We start from the raw sequence: 6,000 nt of genomic DNA on the forward strand, positions 1-6,000 counted from the left end.
CAGTGGTCTGTGAACGGTGTCCTCGCAGTCAGTGTCACACTGCAGTGGTCTGTGAACGGTGTCCTCGCAGTCAGTGTCACACTGCACTGGTCTGTGAACGGTGTCCTCGCAGTCAGTGTCACACTGCACTGGTCTGTGAACGGTGTCCTCGCAGTCAGTGTCACACTGCAGTGTTCTGTGAACGGTGTCCTCGCAGTCAGTGTCACACTGCAGTGGTCTGTGAACGGTGTCCTCGCAGTCAGTGTCACACTGCAGTGCTCTGTGAACGGTGTCCTCGCAGTCAGTGTCACACTGCAGTGGTCTGTGAACCGTGTCCTCGCAGTCAGTGTCACACTGCAGTGGTCTGTGAACGGTGTCCTCGCAGTCAGTGTCACACTGCAGTGGTCTGTGAACGGTGTCCTCGCAGTCAGCGTCACACTGCACTGGTCTGTGAACGGTGTCCTCGCAGTCAGTGTCACACTGCAGTGGTCTGTGAATGGTGTCCTCGCAGTCAGTGTCACACTGCAGTGGTCTGTGAATGGTGTCCTCGCAGTCAGTGTCACACTGCAGTGGTCTGTGAACGGTGACTCGCAGTCAGTGTCACTCTGCAGTGCTCTGTGAACGGTGTCCTCGCAGTCAGCATCACACTGCAATGCTCAGTGAACGGTGTCCTCGCAGTCAGTGTCACACTGCAGTGGTCTGTGAACGGTGTCCTCGCGGTCAGTGTCACACTGCAGTGGTCTGTGAACGGTGTCCTCGCAGTCAGTGTCACACTGCAGTGCTCTGTGAGCGGTGTCCTCGCAGTCAGCATCACACTGCAGTGGTCTGTGAACGGTGTCCTCGCAGTCAGTGTCACACTGCAGTGGTCTGTGAACGGTGTCCTCGCGGTCAGTGTCACACTGCAGTGCTCTATGAAAGGTGTCCTCACAGTCAGCGTCACACTGCAGTGGTCTATGAACGGTGTCCTCGCAGTCAGCGTCACACTGCAGTGGTCTGTGAACGGTGTCCTCGCAGTCAGTGTCACACTGCAGTGCTCTGTGAACGGTGTCCTCGCAGTCAGCGTCACACTGCAGTGCTCTGTGAACGGTGTCCTCACAGTCAGCGTCACACTGCAGTGCTCTGTGAACGGGGTCCTCGCAGTCAGTGTCACACTGCAGTGGTCTGTGAACGGTGTCCCACAGTCAGCGTCACACTGCGGTGGTCTGAACGGTGTCCTCGCAGTCAGCGTCACACTGCAGTGGTCTGTGAACGGTGTCCTCGCAGTCAGTGTCACACTGCAGTGGTCTGTGAACGGTGTCCTCGCAGTCAGTGTCACACTGCAGTGGTCTGTGAACGGTGTCCTCGCAGTCAGTGTCACACTGCACTGGTCTGTGAACGGTGTCCTCGCAGTCAGTGTCACACTGCAGTGTTCTGTGAACGGTGTCCTCGCAGTCAGTGTCAAACTGCAGTGGTCTGTGAACGGTGTCCTCGCAGTCAGCGTCACACTGCAGTGGTCTGTGAACGGTGTCCTCGCAGTCAGCGTCACACTGCAGTGGTCTGTGAACGGTGTCCTCGCAGTCAGTGTCACACTGCAGTGGTCTGTGAATGGTGTCCTCGCAGTCAGTGTCACACTGCAGTGCTCTCTGAACGGTGTCCTCGCAGTCAGTGTCACATTGCAGTGGTCTGTGAACGGTGTCCTCGCAGTCAGCGTCACACTGCAGTGGTCTGTGAACGGTGTCCTCGCAGTCAGTGTCTCACTGCAGTGCTCTGTGAACGGTGTCCTCACAGTCAGTGTCACACTGCAGTGGTCTATGAACGGTGTCCTCGCAGTCAGCATCACACTGCAGTGCTCTGTGAACGGTGTCCTCGCAGTCAGCGTCACACTGCAGTGCTCTGTGAACGGTGTCCTCACAGTCAGCGTCACACTGCGGTGGTCTGAACGGTGTCCTCACAGTCAGCGTCACACTGCGGTGGTCTGAACGGTGTCCTCGCAGTCAGCGTCGCACTGCAGTGCTCTGTGAACGGTGTCCTCACAGTCAGCGTCACACTGCATTGGTCTGTGAACGGTGTCCTCGCAGTCAGTGTCACACTGCAGTGCTCTGTGAACGGTGTCCTCGCAGTCAGTGTCACACTGCGGTGGTCTGAACGGTGTCCTCGCAGTCAGCGTCGCACTGCAGTGCTCTGTGAACGGTGTCCTCGCAGTCAGTGTCACACTGCGGTGGTCTGTGAACGGTGTCCTCACAGTCAGCGTCACACTGCGGTGGTCTGTGAACGGTGTCCCACAGTCAGCGTCACACTGCAGTGGTCTGTGAACTGTGTCCCCGCAGTCAGCGTCACACTGCAGTGCTCTGTGAACGGTGTCCCACAGTCAGCGTCACACTGCAGTGCTCTGTGAACGGTGTCCCACAGTCAGTGTCACACTGCACTGGTCTGTGAACGGTGTCCTCGCAGTCAGCGTCACACTGCAGTGGTCTGTGAACGGTGTCCTCGCAGTCAGTGTCACACTGCAGTGGTCTGTGAACGGTGTCCTCGCAGTCAGTGTCACACTGCAGTGCTCTGTGAACGGTGTCCTCGCAGTCAGCGTCACACTGCAGTGCTCTGTGAACGGTGTCCCACAGTCAGCGTCACACTGCAGTGGTCTGTGAACGGTGTCCTCGCAGTCAGTGTCACACTGCAGTGCTCTGTGAACGGTGTCCTCGCAGTCAGCGTCACACTGCAGTGCTCTGTGAACGGGGTCCTCGCAGTCAGCGTCACACTGCAGTGCTCTGTGAACGGGGTCCTCGCAGTCAGTGTCACACTGCAGTGGTCTGTGAACGGTGTCCCACAGTCAGCGTCACACTGCGGTGGTCTGAACGGTGTCCTCGCAGTCAGCGTCACACTGCAGTGGTCTGTGAACGGTGTCCTCGCAGTCAGCGTCACACTGCAGTGCTCTGTGAACGGGGTCCTCGCAGTCAGTGTCACACTGCAGTGGTCTGTGAACGTTGTCCCACAGTCAGCGTCACACTGCGGTGGTCTGTGAACGTTGTCCCACAGTCAGCGTCACACTGCAGTGGTCTGTGAACGGTGTCCTCGCAGTCAGTGTCACACTGCAGTGGTCTGTGAACGGTGTCCTCGCAGTCAGCGTCACACTGCAGTGCTCTGTGAACGGGGTCCTCGCAGTCAGTGTCACACTGCAGTGGTCTGTGAACGGTGTCCCACAGTCAGCGTCACACTGCGGTGGTCTGAACGGTGTCCTCGCAGTCAGCGTCACACTGCAGTGGTCTGTGAACGGTGTCCTCGCAGTCAGTGTCACACTGCAGTGGTCTGTGAACGGTGTCCTCGCAGTCAGTGTCACACTGCAGTGGTCTGTGAACGGTGTCCTCGCAGTCAGTGTCACACTGCACTGGTCTGTGAACGGTGTCCTCGCAGTCAGTGTCACACTGCACTGGTCTGTGAACGGTGTCCTCGCAGTCAGTGTCACACTGCAGTGTTCTGTGAACGGTGTCCTCGCAGTCAGTGTCACACTGCAGTGGTCTGTGAACGGTGTCCTCGCAGTCAGTGTCACACTGCAGTGCTCTGTGAACGGTGTCCTCGCAGTCAGTGTCACACTGCAGTGGTCTGTGAACCGTGTCCTCGCAGTCAGTGTCACACTGCAGTGGTCTGTGAACGGTGTCCTCGCAGTCAGTGTCACACTGCAGTGTTCTGTGAATGGTGTCCTCGCAGTCAGTGTCACACTGCAGTGGTCTGTGAATGGTGTCCTCGCAGTCAGTGTCACACTGCAGTGGTCTGTGAACGGTGACTCGCAGTCAGTGTCACTCTGCAGTGCTCTGTGAACGGTGTCCTCGCAGTCAGCATCACACTGCAATGCTCAGTGAACGGTGTCCTCGCAGTCAGTGTCACACTGCAGTGGTCTGTGAACGGTGTCCTCGCGGTCAGTGTCACACTGCAGTGGTCTGTGAACGGTGTCCTCGCAGTCAGTGTCACACTGCAGTGCTCTGTGAGCGGTGTCCTCGCAGTCAGCATCACACTGCAATGCTCTGTGAACGGTGTCCTCGCAGTCAGCGTCACACTGCAGTGGTCTGTGAACGGTGTCCTCGCAGTCAGTGTCACACTGCAGTGGTCTGTGAACGGTGTCCTCGCGGTCAGTGTCACACTGCAGTGCTCTATGAAAGGTGTCCTCACAGTCAGCGTCACACTGCAGTGGTCTATGAACGGTGTCCTCGCAGTCAGCGTCACACTGCAGTGGTCTGTGAACGGTGTCCTCGCAGTCAGTGTCACACTGCAGTGCTCTGTGAACGGTGTCCTCACAGTCAGCATCACACTGCAGTGCTCTGTGAACGGTGTCCTCGCAGTCAGCGTCACACTGCATTGGTCTGTGAACGGTGTCCTCGCAGTCAGCGTCACACTGCAGTGCTCTGTGAACGGTGTCCTCACTGTCAGCGTCACACTGCGGTGGTCTGAACGGTGTCCTCGCAGTCAGCGTCGCACTGCAGTGCTCTGTGAACGGTGTCCTCGCAGTCAGTGTCACACTGCAGTGCTCTGTGAACGGTGTCCTCACAGTCAGCGTCACACTGCGGTGGTCTGTGAACGGTGTCCCACAGTCAGCGTCACACTGCAGTGGTCTGTGAACTGTGTCCCCGCAGTCAGCGTCACACTGCAGTGCTCTGTGAACGGTGTCCCACAGTCAGCGTCACACTGCAGTGCTCTGTGAACGGTGTCCCACAGTCAGTGTCACACTGCACTGGTCTGTGAACGGTGTCCTCGCAGTCAGCGTCACACTGCAGTGGTCTGTGAACGGTGTCCTCGCAGTCAGTGTCACACTGCAGTGGTCTGTGAACGGTGTCCTCGCAGTCAGCGTCACACTGCAGTGCTCTGTGAACGGGGTCCTCGCAGTCAGTGTCACACTGCAGTGGTCTGTGAACGGTGTCCCACAGTCAGCGTCACACTGCGGTGGTCTGAACGGTGTCCTCGCAGTCAGCGTCACACTGCAGTGGTCTGTGAACGGTGTCCTCGCAGTCAGTGTCACACTGCAGTGGTCTGTGAACGGTGTCCTCGCAGTCAGTGTCACACTGCAGTGGTCTGTGAACGGTGTCCTCGCAGTCAGTGTCACACTGCACTGGTCTGTGAACGGTGTCCTCGCAGTCAGTGTCACACTGCACTGGTCTGTGAACGGTGTCCTCGCAGTCAGTGTCACACTGCAGTGTTCTGTGAACGGTGTCCTCGCAGTCAGTGTCACACTGCAGTGGTCTGTGAACGGTGTCCTCGCAGTCAGCGTCACACTGCAGTGGTCTGTGAACGGTGTCCTCGCAGTCAGCGTCACACTGCAGTGGTCTGTGAACGGTGTCCTCGCAGTCAGTGTCACACTGCAGTGCTCTGTGAACGGTGTCCTCGCAGTCAGTGTCACACTGCAGTGCTCTCTGAACGGTGTCCTCGCAGTCAGTGTCACATTGCAGTGGTCTGTGAACGGTGTCCTCGCAGTCAGTGTCACACTGCAGTGGTCTGTGAACGGTGTCCTCGCAGTCAATGTCACACTGCAGTGCTCTGTGAACGGTGTCCTCGCAGTCAGTGTCACACTGCAGTGGTCTGTGAACGGTGTCCTCGCAGTCAGTGTCACACTGCAGTGCTCTGTGAACGGTGTCCTCGCAGTCAGTGTCACACTGCAGTGGTCTGTGAATGGTGTCCTCGCAGTCAGTGTCACACTGCAGTGCTCTGTGAACGGTGTCCTCGCAGTCAGCGTCACACTGCAGTGGTCTGTGAACGGTGTCCTCGCAGTCAGCGTCACACTGCAGTGGTCTGTGAACGCTGTCCTCGCAGTCAGCATCACACTGCAGTGGTCTGTGAACGGTGTCCTCGCAGTCAGTGTCACACTGCAGTGGTCTGTGAACGGTGTCCTCGCAGTCAGTGTCACACTGCAGTGGTCTGTGAACCGTGTCCTCGCAGTCAGCGTCACACTGCAGTGGTCTGTGAACGGTGTCCTCGCAGTCAGTGTCACACTGCAGTGGTCTGTGAACGGTGTCCTCGCAGTCAGCGTCACACTGCAGTGCTCTGTGAACGGTGTCCCAC

The sequence above is a fragment of the Scyliorhinus torazame genome, chromosome 8, assembly GCF_047496885.1.
Source record: "Scyliorhinus torazame isolate Kashiwa2021f chromosome 8, sScyTor2.1, whole genome shotgun sequence".
In the NCBI taxonomy this organism is placed as follows: Eukaryota; Metazoa; Chordata; class Chondrichthyes; order Carcharhiniformes; family Scyliorhinidae; genus Scyliorhinus; species Scyliorhinus torazame.